Here is an 18,908-nt window from a genome sequence, read left to right as displayed (position 1 = left end):
TATTCAACCTCTTTCATATCATGTCTTTTATATGTGCTGGTCTGTGAAGTTGCGCTTAATATATGAGGTGTGAACGTGTGTAATCAAACGTGTGTGCTTATGTGTATCTGCGTGTGTTTGCTGTGCAGAGCTCAGAACAAAGAAGTAAACAATTGAACAAAACAGTCCTATTAATCCATCCCCTCTCATCCCATTCCATTGCTCTGTCTCACACACACACACACAGCAGAGAAACACCACGCACATCTGTGAGCCTCATCAGTGCAGCAGTTGATTTGGTTTGCAAGTGGATTACAGCTTTTGCTTATAATCCACGGTAGTGATGAGGCAGAGTCTTAAAGATCTCAGCTCCTGGTTTACGACACACAGCTGGAATGAGGTCAGATGACTGGCCTGTTGTGCCCTTTTTAAATTGTTATTTTCCTTTGTTACAGCAATTCATGTGTAACTGCCTTCTAAAGTGGGTTAACTCTTACAATAATTAACTCATAATTAAGTGAACTGGGTGAAAAAACACGACTGTAATGATTTATCAATTGAAAATGTTCATGGAATTCAGGCGGCAACAAGTAAATATGCTCGACTAAAACATATCAGTGCTAAAGATATAATCTTGAAGATTCTTCATTTAATAAATGTCTGTTAAGTCACTATCTATCACCGAATGAGGTAACACAACAGTGATTGATCCTATGGCCCGTATGTAGCTGTCCGCATCAGGTCAATGTGCTTTTATGGACAATGTGTTACAAGGACCGTCCTTATGAGGCCGATGACAAGGTGTTTGAAAGCAGGGGCGAGCTGCGGACGTAGGTGAGGACAGAGGTCAAGCAGCGGAGGAGCAGCTCCGCCTACTCCCCGAACAAAGTATCCAGAGCCGTGCAGACATAGAGTCGCGTAGGTGGAGGTTCAATTCAACGCTCAGGTGAAGGCAAACAGTCTAAAAAGGAAAGCGACCGTCAGAGAGGAAAATTAAGAGTTACAACTGTTACAAAGGGAGCCAATTTGGACGTCACACATGCAACATTGTCTTCTGGGAAGTGTGCTCCCGCAATTATTGTTTATCGCCAAAGTACCGCCAAAGAGAACAAAACTGAAATCTTTAAGATTACAACTTTAACCAATGGTACATATCTTTAAATTTACACAAGATTACCCATTAAATTCAGCCACACAAAGATAATTGAACACATTATTTGACACAATTTTTCTCAAGAAAACTATGGTATAGTACAATGTTGTTTTCATGTCCAAGTGCTGCAGGTACCAACAGTTCAGTCACCGTGCTACAATGTAGCACTTAACTTTGCAGCTCCCTCAATAAGAGAGAAAAATACAACCTTACCTCCAACCCTACTTTCAGAAAAGTATATGTCATACTTTGTCATTCTGCTCACATGCCAATCCAGTGAAAATTACCTAAGTATAGGGCCTTGTGGGATAGATGGAGAATGTGGGACATGCTAGTGAAGACAGAATGTCTACACCTGCAGAGTCTTGCAGCCCTGAGGTAATGGTCTCAGAAAAGTGAAAAATGAGCAGTTTGACAGGATGTGTCAAAAGTGCCCTTCCAACCGCCCAGATATCCCATTTTTAAACACATTCGGCAAACGCTGCCATATAATAACTACTGCCTGCGAAAGAGCAGAGACGGGGAGGGAAGAGGAAACAGCTGACGTGACAAATGAGCAGAAGTTGAGGAGTGGATGTGCGAGTTCCCTAGGAGGTCAGAGTTAGTAATAAATATAATAATAATTCCATTACCATAAGAAATGATGGTGATTCAATGATATGATACAAACTGGAAATCACAGACTTCACACTCCATTCCAATCACCTCCAGAGACGTAACAAATGTGTCATTCTTCTACTGTTTAACAACGGATATGCGTCCATCTCACACCGGCATGGTGCCATAATAGGTTGTAATTGTCGGTAATTTCCCATAATTGTCAATAATTATAGTAAAGAGTGTCCTTTGGGATTGTTATGAAAATGTTATTTAATCAAGGTGTTGAATGTTAAACCATTTATGGGGAAGATGCAGGGCATACTCATGTATGATTATGAAGGTGATTTTAGTAAGAATGATGAACAAACAGCCGATATATGCACCTTCACTGAATATTTCTATTACATCACACATTATTGTTGACGGCAGGGAAGGAAAAGGGGAGCGTCAAATGATGCTTCGATGTCAATGGAGGTGATATCTTTAAACATTTGGGTGTGTAAAGCTCCTTAAAGAATCTGAGTGAGTTCAAGATACGGTTTTTGAGCAGGTAACCCCCATTATGGTGCTCTTTAATGTAGGCCTATTACATATACGTTTCTGAGGAGAAAGACTCCATGTCTATTCAGCCATAAATCTGCACCGCAGGCCGAATGTCAGCGTCATACGTGGTCTGTGATGTCCTGGGGCGCAAAGAGGCATCTAAGAGGAGGAGGGAAGAGAGGTCTAGTGGGACCAGGGCCGTGATTAAATGATTCACAGACTCATAAATCCACTCTGTCACCACCCTGGAAGAGGATACAGACTCATTCACACTTTCTATCACTTACACACATGCACGCACAGATTACAAACCACAGGCAGTGCACAGCATCAAAGGCACAAAATAGGCTCTGTTACCAGATCCCTTTGGCCTCTAACATTTTACTGCCCAGAAACATTGTAATACCTGGTTTCAATTTTACAGCAGCAAGAGGTGCAAATGTACGGATTTCACGTTAGACACTTGTTAAGTATTTTTCTTCAGTTGCCTTTGGCTGTTGGATACGCTGGGTGAGGTTACCCAGGTATAAAAGATAGGGCTGGGGCGACTCGTCGACGTAATCGATTACGGAAATACGTCGATTTGTATAACGTGCAAATCATGCGTCGTAAAGACAAGAGGGCGGAGTGAAGAGCTGCGGCACAGTAAGGTAATGTGCGCGCAGAAACAGATCTTGTTACTCATCGTTGGCTGTCAAAATAGGGGTAAGAAGAACCAGGTCCTACTCAAGGTGATACAGGCGGTCTCCTAGAGCGCCATGATCTGGGGAGTGCTGGCTTGAGCCTCAAACTTTTTTAAGTGAAGCCCTGATACAACGTTAAATATAAGCCTAACTTTCTCTCTGCTCCGTTCGCATTTACCATCATCCTTTTGAATATCGCCACATAATTATGTTAAAATTGGAGACTAATAAGAGATTAGAATTATGGATAAATTAGCGGTTGGATTAATCAACTAATCTAGAAAATAACCTTTAGTTTAATCAATAAAATAAATGTTACGTGCAGCCCTAATAAGAGAGCATAACTACACAGGAAGGTGAAACAGAGCCGTCAACATGTGTGGAAGTTGTGTCCACATGAAGGGTTTGGCTACAGAGCAGCCTGCCAGCTGCACCTCTTTATCAAAAGTCACTCTGACATGAACTCGGCTTTGTGACAGGGGCTGAATTGATCTGCAGAGTTAAGCCTTTTAATAAAGCCATCAATATTCAAAATGCATGTTGATTTCAAAGACAAAACATTGCGTATTTCAGAGAAGTCCGTTTAGTTCAAAGTTTAAACTTTTACAGTCAGGAAAATATTCACTTTACCTCAAAAAGTATGCGGCTGCCGCTCTAACATAACACTATTCTATGCACCTTTCAAGAAAAACATCCTTGAACATCAACTGGAAACATGCTTGAAGCCATTTAATTAACTGAGAGGTGGTAAACAGAGTTCACACAGGTTTACGCTCCATTACAAGCCTTTCCACAGCCCCTCCCTCTCTGCCTGCCACTGTTTGTCTCCCCACAAACTTTCCCTCTCCCTTTAACTCCATCCTTCAAAGCCTATGGCATAAACACATCCGACAAGCTTTCTAGCCAGCCGCTGTTCACAGTTGCAAGTGAGAGGATGCAAATTGTTATCCAGCGTTTTACCCCTCCTCCCTCTTCCTCCCTCTCCTCCTACCCTGCTTTCGTCTCTCCACAGTTGGTCATGGCCGTTTTTTTATACTTTGATTTTCTGCAGGCTTTACCTCATCGCATTGCTTTTTTTCCCAGAGACATGGAGGAAAACCTCTTACACATAACAACTCACACTTTGAGAAAACGCGCACGCACACACACGCACACAGACAACATAACTATCTGGTTGCCAGATTTGCCGGTGGGCCCAAAACAAGCCAATCAAAGCTGAACTGGAGGGACTGCCATGACGAGGCAGAACGGATGGACACAAAGAAAAAGAGGAGGGAGGGATGGAAACCTCTGTCAGAAGTTGTGTGTTCTCCACAGTTACACTTGTTGACTCAGAGAGAGAGAGAAGTTAGCCTTTTTTGTGAGCCAACAGAGAAAAAATAGTCAGAGGGAGATGCTTGATGCAATACAACAAAGTGGCTCACCTCTCCTCTTCTAGTCTGTCATCTGGGGATTTGAGGAGTGCTGATGTCTACAGAAACTCCCAGAGCTCTGTGTGGGAGGTGGCGGGAAGAGATTTCTCAGTACAGAAAGGTTTGGTAATAACAGCCAAAGACTTTGTCCATGCAGAAAGTGCTGGACATTCTGTTGTTGCAAAGTTTTGAGTTTAAATTTGTGTTTCAATGCAATCTCCACTGTTAATAAAGTAGTTGATTATTAAATTAAGAACTTTTTTCTGATTTGTTTCAGCCATTAATTAGAAAAATGCATTTGCTGTCTCAAGCTTCTCAAATGTAAAGATTTAATCATTCACTGCTTTTTAATTGCAGCATACTGAATAAAAATATCATAGTACATCTTTGGGATTTAGGCCTTTTTAACTTGTCTTTAACCTCTTTTAAACCTGTGAGAAAGCAGAAAAATAACATATCAGATCAATAAAAGGAACACTGTTCGGATATTTAAAGAGGACTTATTTCAGCTATGCAATCAATTTTCCTCTCCTTCCTCGAACAAGCTGTTTGCCATTCAAAGGTTAGACCTTAGCCACGATTGGCTGACAGTATTTGGAGTGATCGCGTAGCCCCTCCCCCACGTGGGGGAGCATCCACACTGCACTGTCACTCCAAAGTTGCAGAAAACATGGCTGCTCTAGGATCAGTTATTCGGCCTTATATGTACGAGCCAGAATCGCCAGGAGGTATCAGAATGGTAAGTTGAAATCTTGACAACGACTTGACTACAAGCTAGTGCAAGAAGGCAGCCTGAGGTGAATGACGATTGGTCGATTTCAGCGAATATTTATTAAAGGTGAAATGTGTGTCAAAAACCCATTTTAATTTAAATATTGTGCTGCAGAGATGTTCTGGCCTCCACATCATACACAGACACAAGTATCAAATATCTTTGTTTGGTACTGATCCCTGCAGAAAACACACCATAATCATGTTTTTCAATGAACATGAGAAAAATGTTAGAACAATGATCATTCAATTTAATATTTCAAATCACATCGAAATAGTAATACAAGTAAAAAATAATCGCAATAAGATATTTTTTCAACATCGTTCAGCCTTGGGTCCTACGTAGAAACCTGCAGCTGCTCTGAACGGCCCATTTCAGAGGCGACCTATTAAACATGCAATTATGGAAAAACACAGAATAATGCAGTTTGTGTGAACAATAAACACCCAGAAATGTGAAACACATGCAAAATATGAGAATATCCATTCAAAAGACACGGCCCCTTTAACACAATATGGAAGCAGACTGTTGTTGTTGCTCAAGACAATGCAAGCACAAAACACTCCATCAATCTAACAGTGCTGATAATCAGTGCTGAGAATGTCAACAAGTATCGGCGCCTCTCCCTCTCTGCACAATAAATGTTAATGGTGAATCTGAGTCCAGTCACTGTCACATAAAAAGGTCAAAACTCCATCTCAGTATCAACCCGTCACGTCTCTTTAGTGCCTCCTGCTATGTTTCAAGCCAAGCACAGCCGTGAGGAAAGTTTCCGTGCAGGGGTTCTCAGTTGACAAATCATGTTGCCATAGGAACACTGTTAGTCGCGTAGGTGGCAGGTAAGGATGCTGTGTGTCACTATAGTAGGAAGATTTAATAGGAGCTTTACCTTGAAGGCTTTAGGAGTTGAATTTTGTGATTCCCAGGCGGAACGATCTCAAAAACAGGGGAGGGAACTGAGAAAGGATGATGTTATCAAATATACGTGTCAGATTTAAGGATCATGTGTGAGAAAGCTCACAGGATGATGATTCAACAGTCTTCAAGGGGGAAAGACAGAAAGGTTGGCTGTGTTACATGGCAAATCTTGCAGTGCAGTCGCTCTTTTCCTGGCAAGTTTAATTACAGCTATCACAAATCAATACCCGTCAGTGATGAAAGTCCAGAATAACAAATGAAACACGTTTTTATTCCAGGAGAGCAACAAATTTCTCCCCAGCACTTGGCGAGATTTCGGGGGCCTGGCTAAGAGTCAATCACTGCATTCGCACAGAGGCAAGCCATTCCAAATCCCATCAACAGAAGAAGAAAAAAATACTCAAGAAAGGCAAAATCCCAAACTCAAAAGGGAGCAGCACACAGAGAGAGAAGAATAACACGAAAAACCCAGTGTAAGCCTTGTTAAATCTCTCTGTAACATCCCCAACATTATGCTGCTAGACTATGATATATCCTGAGGGGAGGGGGGAGACAGGAGAAGGTGGAGTGATGCAGGGAGGGTATTACAGTAAAGCATATCCTCCCCCTAACCCACTGCCTTCTGGCTACAGCGCGACAGGGGGTCCTCTGTGAGCCCGCTGTTTCACAATTACTGTGGTATCACTGCATACTGATGCCCCCTGACACCGCTGACACTAGGAGCAGACAGGAAGTGGGAGAGAGAGAGAGAGGGGCGAAAAGATAGAGTGTGTGAAAGCTACAAATGTGATGAGACATATCATTAACTATAAATCCTCTGGTCATCCCAACAGAAGATCCCTCCTGCGAGGAAGCAATATAACACTGTAGAATTATAGTAATCAAACACAGTCATCACATTCATAGTGTTTCTTGCTGTCAACACGACTCAACTGGGACATCCCTGCAGGGGTCTGAACACACCTGTCAATCACAGCAGCTCTACACCTCAGTAAGGTTACAGTATTTTCTATAACAGCAATAATATAGTCTTTATGGATGCTGGTTTGCCTGTTTTTTCACAGCTAAACTTGTATAACCTTACAATAGCTTTGTGTATGTATCTGCAAAACTTATTTACATTAACTCTGATTGAGTTTTGATTCATTCTATGGAAAGTGATAGTAATAACTCTCACAACCCACAAGAAGTCCTAGCCTACTTAAGCTACAGGCATCCTACTTGTAACATGAGCCAAGTTAAACTTCACTTCTCCAGAACTCCTGCAACCAGTAACGTTAGATTACAGCCGGGATGTTACAAGAGTACAAACTATTGTGACAACAATTAAAGGAGCAATTCACCCCCTCGAAAAAGCCACTGTCAGTCAAATCTGGTGTTCTCTGTAAACGATAGAAGCAATAATATTTGAAATTGGCGCCACAGCTGTGGAGAAAGTTGTACAAACAGCTCGTGGTTTCGCCCATTCTAATTCCTACAACACCCAGCATGCATTGCGCCCCTCCCTCTGAAAGGAACGGCCCAGCGAAAGATGCTGGAGTACTACCGTTTTGCTCCAGGCGATGGCTCAGAGATCCAAAATAAAACCAGAATATACCGGTGGATCGTCTAAAAAATCTTCAGGTCTGCAGCCTACATTTCAAAACCTGACGATTTTGAACGAGACATGACATCGGAGATGTCCTAGATTGAGGAAGTGTAGTTTAGCAAGCTCTCTGGAGGTTTTCCAGGGCCCATCGGAGAAGCGGATAGCGTCCTCCAAAGGCACAGAGCGATGCGTTTTTTTCTACCGTAACGGCATTAGCTCCCCATAAATGCATGATAACACTAAGGTTGAAACTCAGTGAACTGGCCCTTTAACCAATTAAACTACTACATTTGAAGGCACTTGAAGGCCTTATTCTTCACTATTTACAGAACATGCTCTGTCCTTAAATGAATCCTTGAGGGATGAAAGAATAGCGTGATGAGAAAACCCAAAGGTTGGAGGATGTCTGCCTGAACAGAGTGCCTCCGGGATAAATCAAAAGCCATAAAAAACATGGCTGTAGTTCATATGTTGGCTGTAGGTTACATGATAAATATTGAGAGCTCTGAGGTATTGTCTGATAGGGATTAATAATATGTGTGTGCACGCATGCATGCAAACTCAAGCATGCATGCCCCTGCTTCCTTTGATGAAAACAGCATTATGGGCCTAATCCTGGCGTGGACTTAAGGCGCCGGCGCAGGAGCAAATGAGAGAATGTGAGAGGGGGAGAAATGCCCTCAGACCGTCTGCAATTTTCTCATCATTTCATGCATCTGAAACAAAACTAATTTACTGCTCGTCATGCTCGGCTTGGCACACAGAAACATAAGAGCCAATATGCACAGCTTGTCACCTGCCGCTGCAGCAAAAGAGAGCCGTTTATATATCAGACTCACAGCTCCATATGAATCATAGAGACCTGGGAGAAATGCTTAACATGGTCTTATCAAAAGGAGCAGTCTGGTAAACCCACTGATATGTTGGTGCCTTTCCACGTCTGCCTGATCCCCATCTAAGACAGCGGTATCCCACGTCTCCTTCTCGCTCTGCATCCTTCCTCATAGGTCATTCCAATGTCACAACAGTCGGGGGGGGGTTCAACACACAAACACACAGAGATAAAGTTGTGTGCTTGGCAGCTTAGAGTGAAGCAGAAAGATATGGCACGAGCGAGCTGGAGGCAGAAACAGTCCGAGAGAGAGAGAGAGAGAGAAGGAAGGATTGAGAGAAAAGATGAAAGGAAGCATGAGAGAAGGCTGGAGGGAGAAAATAAAATCGGTGCGACTGTGATATAGCAGCGTGTACATGCATTGGGCCCCATTATAAAAGGCACGTGACAGCTTAATAGGACTCTAGTTGCCAAGAGGGGGGAAAAAAGACACATACACACCTACATCTTCTCTGCAGGAGTCACACATATGCTGAGTAAACTATTTAGAGGTGAACAAAGCGTCTCTTTAAATTGGACATCGTGACGGCTATTGATTTCTCCCCATACAATTCGCAACGGCTATTGTTTGGAGATCCTCACTTCGGATCTTAGCTGTCATGGCTGCAGCAAACATCAATATGCAGCTCTCTGGTGCATTACCAAAGGGTTAATTACATACTTGTAAGCAATTACTGTCTTAATGTAGCATAGAATCCTCCCCCCAAATTAGAATTTAGATCAAAACCATCAAGCTGTCAGACGGTGATATCATCTTTCTAATATTGTGTCAAATGAAACATAATAGAACTTGAGTCTTTCATGTGCACCACACACAAAGTTTGACGGTCTCCAAGGTCAAGTCAAGACAGACGGGATACAAAGATGGAGGTTTTATGTGGCATGTAAAGGCCTGAGATAACTTCTCCAGTCATCCTAGAAAATATGGCTCTCCAAACAAGCCATCAATATATATCTTCAGTTTACAAAGAAGGAAAGAGAAGCACCTAATTTTCTATCAGCCCTGCAGCTATTGTTGCAGCTAAAACATGTGTCTATTTGTCCTTAAATATGGGAGACAGATTTGGTCGGAAGAACAGTTGGTAACAAGGAAATACCATTTGCAATCTTCTCCATGGCGTTTGGTAGAAGGGGAGAGGAGGATGAGGGGGGGGAAGTCTAATTGGACACAAGCCTGCGTCTGGTCGTCCTGTCACAGCCCAGAGGGGTTTAAGTGTGAGTGTGTGTGTCTGTGTGAGTGAGAGAGAGAAAGAGAGAGAGAGAGACATCAAGTGAGAAAGAGAGCTCCAGAAAGAGAATGAGAACAAACAGAGAGCTCCATTCAGGTCGGACCCACAGACGCATCATTCAGTCTGACGTGCCGATACATCTCTGTGACCAGAGGATTCGTATTGGGCCTCGCCTGGCCGGTCAGTCACAGATGCATCATTCACACATACTCAGACACACAGTTCTGCTGAGTCTTGCCTACACTGCTACCGGGCATTTATATCACTATGGAGAATCTGTCCAAGTTTCCCCATTCATACTCATTCACAGGCCCTCCCCTTGACATGGATATATTGCAGAGAGCTTCAATAGAGCTTATTCTTGCTACTGCACCGCCCCTAAATTGTAATGAATGTCTTTACTACCAAGGTTGGAGTCAGAGTTTATCCATTAGCAAGCTATAATATTGACAGGGCCGTGCTCTGTGAGTCCAAACTGCAGCCTTGTAGCCGTAACATTGGCCGACAGACAAGGGGTAGTATGTCAATGCGAGGTGCTTACAGGCCGATAAAGGCTGCTGTTCCAATTCCTATAGGCAGGGCTTGATGGACAGCACACGGGGCGGGAGAGAGGGAGGGCGGGCTGGGGAACGGGGGTGGGGAGGAAGGGAGACTGAGTAGTGCCAAGCGCTCTCACAGCCTGCGAGAGTTTACAACGGAGCTGAAATTTGGTGAAAGGACAAGGAGGCAGGACACAGATTAGATAGGATTATCAGACTGCTCAAATGTTTCTCACTTGAGACCTTGAGAGAAGCAGAACACACACAGACACACTCAAACGCACCATCCTTTTAAAGGGGACAAGCAGAAAAGACACACACTTTAAACTGATACAGACAAGCAGAGGGACTTTAGCCTGCAGTATGAACTGTTAGAGAGCTTCTCCCTTTTACCTCAGAATTGCAAGATGTTAAACAGCTACTAATGGACCAAATCAACCACTAATCAACCAACAGCACTAAAGTCTATTTGTCAAGGCTGAAATCCAATAATATCCATTGATTTTCACCGCCTACAAAAGCACAAACTTATGTAAATGCATTAAATGTAAGGATGCTTTTATAATTTTTAAGTAATTCGCGTTAATGAACATGTGTTTGTTAATTAATTACCCAATAAACATACAACTCACACTGTGTGCTTTTGAAATAATCCAAATTGAGGTCACCAACAGCTTCATATACGGGATCAATCTATCTACTTGCACCAGCCTGTGAAACCACACTGCCCCTCATGGTTTTCCAGGATATAGCCTCATCCCTTCAGCCATGCTCTGTTGAGTGTGCACTAAAAACAAGCATGTAAGCCTTTTGTAGGGATTGTTTAGATAATAACACCCCAAAATGTATCATCACGGTGCTTGCAAGATGCCTGTGCAGCAGCAACAACACAATGGTGTACATAGAGTCATAAAAATCAGTGCTCAGAGGGGAGACACTGAATTGATGCATTGAGCGGGGAGTGCAGGTGGAGAGAGGGAGGGAGAAACTGGCAGAGGGGCTCAGAGTACACAGTGTGACTGCCGTACTACAGATCTGCATTTTGCATAGGCTGGAGCAGCTGCTTTCTGTGGATGAGGTGGAGGGGGGGGGCGATGGGGTGCGAAGGAGCAGCGGAGAGACGAAGCATAAAGTCGCATTTGGAATCAGGGACCTACATCACGCTGCATGGCTGAGACTACAGCATGCACTGAAGAGCCTGCACATTTACTTCCCCTTGCTTAAATGTCAACAAATCAGCTCGAGCTCCAACAAACCCTCCCATTCAAGTAGAGATGACACTGATGCCAGGAAATGACACACACATACGCTGAGCCCAACAGGATGATTAACCCTGTGCAGACAAAAAAACGGAAAGTAAAATACTGCAAACAGAGCACATGCATCGTTTAAAGGCAGCGTTGACTGTAACAGTCTTAAACATTCAGCCTTCAGGAAAAATTACTCATCATTGCTCATCACCACGTCTCTTGGCTTACTCTATAGGGCACAACTCCAACACAGAGCAAAACGCGGAGCAATGGAGAGAAAGATGATCTATGCAAATGTGGTCTATGCAAATACCTCTTAATCATCTCAGTAAATCAAAGTAGCAATATTTTTGACTGTAACCAAAATCCAGCCTGGTGAGAGGATCATTTAAAATTGACAGTCTGTCACTACATATTCTGAAAACATTTACATACTACCACTACTGCATCTATTAACCAGATAGACTTTATGAATACAAAAATTCTTCATATAAAAGTCCTTTAATAATCTGCTAAAGGTAATTCAGTGACTTCAGATAAAAGTCACATTAAACACAGAAGCCGAGGCTACTGCATACCACAGAGACGAAGTCCCTGTAGAGATATTACAGTACAGTGTTTTCTCTTTAGAGTCGTCTATCCCCAAAGTCAAGCCCTTCAGTCAAGTTCAAAAGCTTTCAGAGGAGACTGGTGTATCCAAGCCACATGAGGAGAAATGTGCCTCCATAAAGGTTCATTTTGTATCACAAACATTGTCACACGCAGTCGAAACAGCTGCTGTAGAAGACTAAAAGATAAATGCATGGCTACATTGTGAGTTCGAAAAAACACAGCCCTCATAGCACCATGCTTTAATAGTTTCAGCCTACATCAAATCATTCCAGTGTGGATCCCTTAGGATGCTGCATGGATTTCAATAACTTTTCTACAACAACCACGCCGTGTTCCTCATTCTACTTCACAATATTTCCCATCAACGGTTTAATATTAACAAGTCATGGAGTTACAGCCGCTAAGAATCCTGATAAAACCAAGTGTGGTAAGAAATCAGCTAGTTCTGCCCATTTAGATTTAGAGCCGAGCCACGGATAAAATCACAATTGCAATCCAATGGACTACACGCCACTAAATGCTAGTCTCACACGTCGGGTTTGTCCCAAAGGCACTGCGTAAATCTGACGCGGAGTCCCCCGACACATCTCTCAGTTTTTAACCTTCAGAGTTTTACGCTGCAAGAGGAACAAGCACAATTTGGGCATACAGCTCTCTCGGGCTTACAGTGAATGAAGGACATGAATGATGTGAAGCGCCAAACGGAGATAATCCGGTCAATATGAGGTCCCAAGTTGAGAGAGAACACGCCATACAATGTTCTGCAATTGTCCCTCTGGCTGGTTATACCATCCAAATGTGCAGGTTCGGATCGGAAACCCGCCCGTACACCGGAGTGCGCAGAGCATGCATGGCGCAGCCAGAACAGGTGCAACACGCCTCCGTCACCTGGCTGCTGCAGTGGCAACCTCACACCTAGAACCTGTCTATAATGGCACCAAGGCAGCCTAAAACCAGTCCTGGCTGTGGGAACTAACGCTGTGACAAGCCTCTCTCCTTACCTGTAATCTTTGCAGATATCACTTCACAGCCGCAGCCGCATCGACACTGCGGATAAGAGGCACGTCCAGAGCAATCCCCAACTCCGTGTACTCCCCCCAAAAAATGGGAAATGCTTAGAATAATGTTATATCCTGATCAAACGGCTTGTCCACTTTAAATCCCCGGTAGAGGTGTAGTTAGAAGGCGATTCCTGCACGTGAAGAAGAAATAGCAGCAGACTTCCAGCAGCATCCCCGATCAGCAGGACCCTTCTTCACCGCTCTGAGCGCTCTGACAGCCGGGAGCTGCACCTCCCATTCCCCGGCGAGGACGCACTTGGTATGCCGCTGGAAAAGCCGCTGCGCCGTATGGGATACCGCAGGAGGCAGTGCTTGTGTGCGTGTGTGTGCGTGTAAATGTGTGTGTGTGTGCGTGTAGAAAAAGCGTGTGTGTAGAGATGTGACTCAGTGCGGTGCTCCTGCTCGACTGAGGTGCTGAGGGTGCTGCAGCGGAGTGCGAGAGGGAGAGAGGGAGCAGGGGAGGGACGGAGAGAGAGAGAGGCAGGGAGTTTGTAGCTTCGCGGCGGATCTTGAGGCTCGGGAGGGACTGAGTGGATGGCGCTCTGCCCGCTGCCAAAAGCGACTGTTTTTAACCAAGGATCTGCAGTAACACCTCGGGTCTGGAGAGGGCTGCGATTGGGTCACATGTTAAAGTCAATTGCAAACACCCTGATCACCATCCAAAACAACAACCATTTATACGCCTCTCATGCACGCTTAACATCTATTTGCAACTAAATGCAGTTTTACGTAGATGTACGTAGAACATCGCCTTTACGACTTTTAAACAGAATTTAAAAGTTGATTTTCAGGTTTAACGTCTCCACTCTCCACTGTTATTTTTCACCTTAGAAACAACACGATAGAGGATATGACATTAAACAGAGCTTATGCTTTGTAAAAAAATAAAAAATAAAACAGGGGTTTATGCAAGGCAATGCATCCACCCCGCTGCGAATGGGATTTAGCAATGCCAAAGGGGAATTTTACACAAATACGCAACAATACGGGGGTGAAATGATCAGATCATCGGATTTAAATATCTAATCGCAGGATCATTTAAAAGATAGAGATTAGGGAAACACAGCAACATAATTACGACTCTTGCATAGTTGTAGGGGATTAGAATCTGCATTTTTGTTCTTTGATGATCTTTTAATACGCTTCAGGAGTGTATCCTCCCCCCATACATTTTATGCAATTAATATTCTAAAAGGACTAATTATGTAATGGTGTCTTTTAAGAAATAAGCGGTGCGGGGGTGCAAGAAGAAAGCACTTTTTCATAAATAGACTATTAAGCCTACTCCTTATCAGCATATGAAGATAATTCAAAACAAATCCATCATTATCGGCTAAAGATTGCGCACAACATTGTGGTTTCTTTTATTTCTATCTCATAACCTCCAAATAAAGCTGCATGTAATATCACCATGTTAAAACAGTCAATGACAGATTAGAGGGTTTGGGGATTTGGCAATGAAACAACAAACTGGGGGGGGGGGGGGGACAACTTTATGAAAATATGAGCACGCGCCCCCTGACCGTTTATCCTACATATCTAAAACTCAGAGAGGCAGAATGCGCTCGAGGGAGGGAGAGAGGGAGGGATGTCTTTCGGGGAGGCTTCAGTGCTTGCTGCAGCATCCTCTCCCTCCCACCCTCCTCCTCTCACTTCCAGAGGGCTTCCTCGCTTTGAAACACTGCATCAGAGCCCCACCTACAGGCCAAAGAAACTTTACAGCCACTGACAAATAGAAACCATAGAAAAGTGCTTCACTGTCTGGCCCTGAAGTGCTCGGTGACAGTTTGTGACCACAATTTACAGCACCTTTTTCAAATACTTCAACCAAGTGTTTTAAACGTAGGCTTCTAGGACACCTGCACTTATATATGATACAAATATTACACAAGCAAAGCAGAAAAGTCAAGCCAAATAGGTGCTTCAGGAGCCCTCAATAACATGCAGCATCATGTAGACCTACTGCAATGTCAAAAATGAGCAGAACAGGCGGTGCGGTAATATTATTATTTTCTGCTTTGTATTTGTCAATATTTAACGTTACTTTCGTTGGCCACCTTGGAAGTCAACATGCATGCAGCTTTTTTTAAAGAGGACGAACAACAGCGAAGCAGCATTAATGCAGCTAATAGCATGCAAGCTAACCAAGACAAACATGGCGCTGACGTAACTGCCAACAGTAACAAGCATGTAAAAACTTACCTCGACTATTTTCCGCGGCTGTCCATCAAATAAGTTAAGTCCAGCGTTAAAATCCATCTCTAATAATAAATTGAACTCCAGTTATGGCGTGTAAGTTAAAAAAAAAAAAGAAGCTAAAATTTGTGCAATTAAAAGACTGTAAAGGAGGTTCTGTCAAAGCACTAATTAAAGGCAGCTCAGAGTCACGTGACTGTAATCACGACCACCTGTGCTCTTTTTGCTGCAGTGACTAAACGCTTTCTACTTCTGAAGCTACCGCGTACTAAATATACACTGTAAAATGATCCCAACGGTACATATGATTTCATAATAGGTATTCTTAGCTAGGCTAATAGTTTAAGCATATTGTTATTTAAATTGTGGAAGAGAATTGTATCAGACTTACTTATTATAATGCATAAACGACCGTGCATAGATAACTTTGAACGTTTTACTTTAGTTTTAGGTTTCTTGAATTATTTAGAATACTTTTGTCCTAACTTTATGTAGTATACTATATTCTGTGTCTGCTTTCTTCTGATACTTTTATTGAACCTGTGATGGCTATTGTTGCATAAAATAAAGAAATAAAGAGTTGTTTATCTCAGTATAGGCCTATACATTTCCCAAAAATTCAGACTAACATAATTGGTACACTTTTTTTTTCACGATTATTGTTTTGGCCTTTGCTTTTATTATATAGGACAGCTGAAGAGAGATAGGATATGTGGGGAGTAGATAGTGAGGGATGCACCAAATGATTGGTAGAGCAGGAATTGAGCCTGCGATCAGTGACTGTAGCCTCTGTACACGGGGCATCTGCTCTCAACTGAGCTAAACCAGCACCCCATAATTGGTTTCCTTAAAAAGGCTGTGACCATTTACCAGTACTTGAATAAAGTTCTGTAGTTTTGAAATGCTCAACCAGACCAGATTAGGTTAGAAGAGATGGACTTATTGGTGGCACTGAAAGAGTACTGTTTGTTTACAGGGTTACACTTTGTACCTGCTTTTTGTAAACAAATAACACATGAAATAAAAAAGGTATTTAGGTCTAACAGTCCACTGACACATCTGAGGAAGACTGACCCCCTGTAAATCAATTCACACAGTAAATCAACAATAGCTGTGTGCTTGGGGGTGGTCGCTATTTACCAAAACTCTCTTTGACAGACCATTGATTTCTCCATGTCAGATCTGCGTTCATTTATTATACTTTGGTCGGCTTGACAGACTCTGAGGGTATCTCTCGGAGTCATTTGAAGGTTGAAAATGGATAGATATGAACAACCCTATTGGCTTTATTTAATTATTCAATGCAAGCGCAGTGCTAAATCAACAGTCTGTGGATCTCAACATCAGATAGCTTTCACAGCGCAGCAAATCAATAGCGCTGCAATCTACAGTGACAATAGTCGGGTCAGGAACGCATGACCTTATGAAATTAATGTGAAGGTCGCTGGCCCGAGTGTAGATCAAACATGCTCGGACCAGATGATAATAGTTCGGCATAATTATGTTTTATCATCGGAGTTCTATATCTGTGTGCTGCACGGGCATAAATTAATTCCAAGGACGCGTAGGTTTGTCTTTTGAACATAGATTACTTTGACTTTACATTCCCTTTGTTTAAATATAGATCAGCTGAGTGGAAAACATCCATGCATGTCAGACATTATGTTAAAAACAAATATTCAATATTAATAAGTTTCCTTCTAGTCCAGTACTAATAAGGTTTCAGCAGAAGTTGTCATTGAAGTATAGTTGCAAAAATATGAATTGTTCCGAGCACTTTAAAGACTTCTAGTCCATGTTGGATTGAAAGCAGTGGTCAAAAGTTATTTCTCTTTATTGAAAACGGAGGTTGGCAGAACACAACATCCATTAGTAGCTGTTTTGGAGCTTCCATTAGTATTACAAGGTCTTCCTCAGCAGATATAAACAAGTCCTTATTTCTAGTTTTCTGAATATTTTGCTGATGTTAAAGCTCCAGACTGACATAGAAAAGAATGTCAACAGGATCTGCAAGATTATTGTTATGCATGTGTTAAAGTATAAACGTAATAATAGTTCCGTTAATGTGGTTTTGCTGTATGGAAGCGTGCGTCTGTGAGGGCAGAGGAGGATGCTCGCTGCGAGCTTGGCTCTTTATTAAAATGCACTGACCAATCTGACTTCCCCATTTGTCTTGCAAATGAGATGATGACTTATGGAGGCAACATGAATAGCTTTGATGAAGCCTCCTTTTTAATGCAGTCAAGTGGGTCGGAGGGAGGTGCGCTTGTGTATCTGTGTGTCTGTGTGGACCCTGTTGCCAGCTGGCACGGCGTTATTTCAGCAGCTCTCCTCGTCTTGCAGAATCCTGTGCGTGTGTGTGTCGTGTGTGCGTGCATTAGTTCTGTTTGTGAAATAACTCGGTGAACCCCTTTAAACACAGCTGTACATGGTTTATCTAAAGCCTGTGGGGATGCACAGATCACCCCACAGTGGATACAATGTTCCCGCGGGTCTTCCCCTTTAAACACACACAGGGTTCATGTCTACACACACACACTGTATCACCAACATAATAGACATTCATCACACATCTGTCACTGTATATCCCTCAATGCTGCAAGCTGCTAAATCACGCATACAAAGCGTGTATATATTCGCTTTATGGTCAATTTACAAGTCATTTCTATCCTGGGGATGATAATATTTATGAGCTGCCAATGGTGACGCCGGATTTAGTGTGTCCATCTTCATAAAAGTGTCTGCCCATTCCCTCCGCTCTCTCAAAGCCTCCTGGTTTAAATCACTCTGAAACACTGGATATGTCAGCCTCATCCATGATATCTCATTTTCCGAGAAATCTATTAGCGTGTCGGCGAGCTAATGAAGTTTTATGCGCTGTATGGACGCAATGAATGACACTCTGATATCCCATTGATTTGGATTGTAAATAGGTTTTCAATTTTCTGTCCGTTTTGCGAGCGAGCGGATGGTAAATTATATTGAAGCTGACATTTCTGTATCTTGTGTGTGTGTGCGTGGACGGACGGGTGTGTTGAATATGTCAGTCAGTCATATAATTAGTTAGTTTGCATATTGATGACTTACTGAGTTTTGTGAAAATGTGTGTTTCACTTTTTATTCCAACGTGTCCTGTGTGTGTTTATTCAGCCATGCATCATCTCCATCAGCCTCCCCATCAGGCTAGCAGCTGCCTGTCTGTCTGTCCATGTGTGTGTGTGTGTGTGTGTGTGTGTCTGTGTGTGTGGGCCAGGTGAGTCAATGTTTTGCCAGCCCTTTTCTCCAGAGATCCGAGCTAATGTCCATGGAGATCCAGACCCAGACCCAGCCACCCCCACTGAGCCTCTCTGCGTCCCACCAGAATTAAACTCTTCCGTTGGGAAGGGCGCTGCAGATGGTCAGGGGGTGGAAACTGGGGACACATATTACACATGCAAAGAGCCACTGCAACCAATGACAAAGTACTAACATGAAATCAGGC

The sequence above is a fragment of the Semicossyphus pulcher genome, unplaced genomic scaffold (genome assembly GCF_022749685.1).
Source record: "Semicossyphus pulcher isolate SPU_LCO1_2020_fin unplaced genomic scaffold, fSemPul1.0.p SCAF_20, whole genome shotgun sequence".
Taxonomy (NCBI): Eukaryota; Metazoa; Chordata; class Actinopteri; order Labriformes; family Labridae; genus Semicossyphus; species Semicossyphus pulcher.
This window is presented reverse-complemented; position numbering follows the sequence as displayed.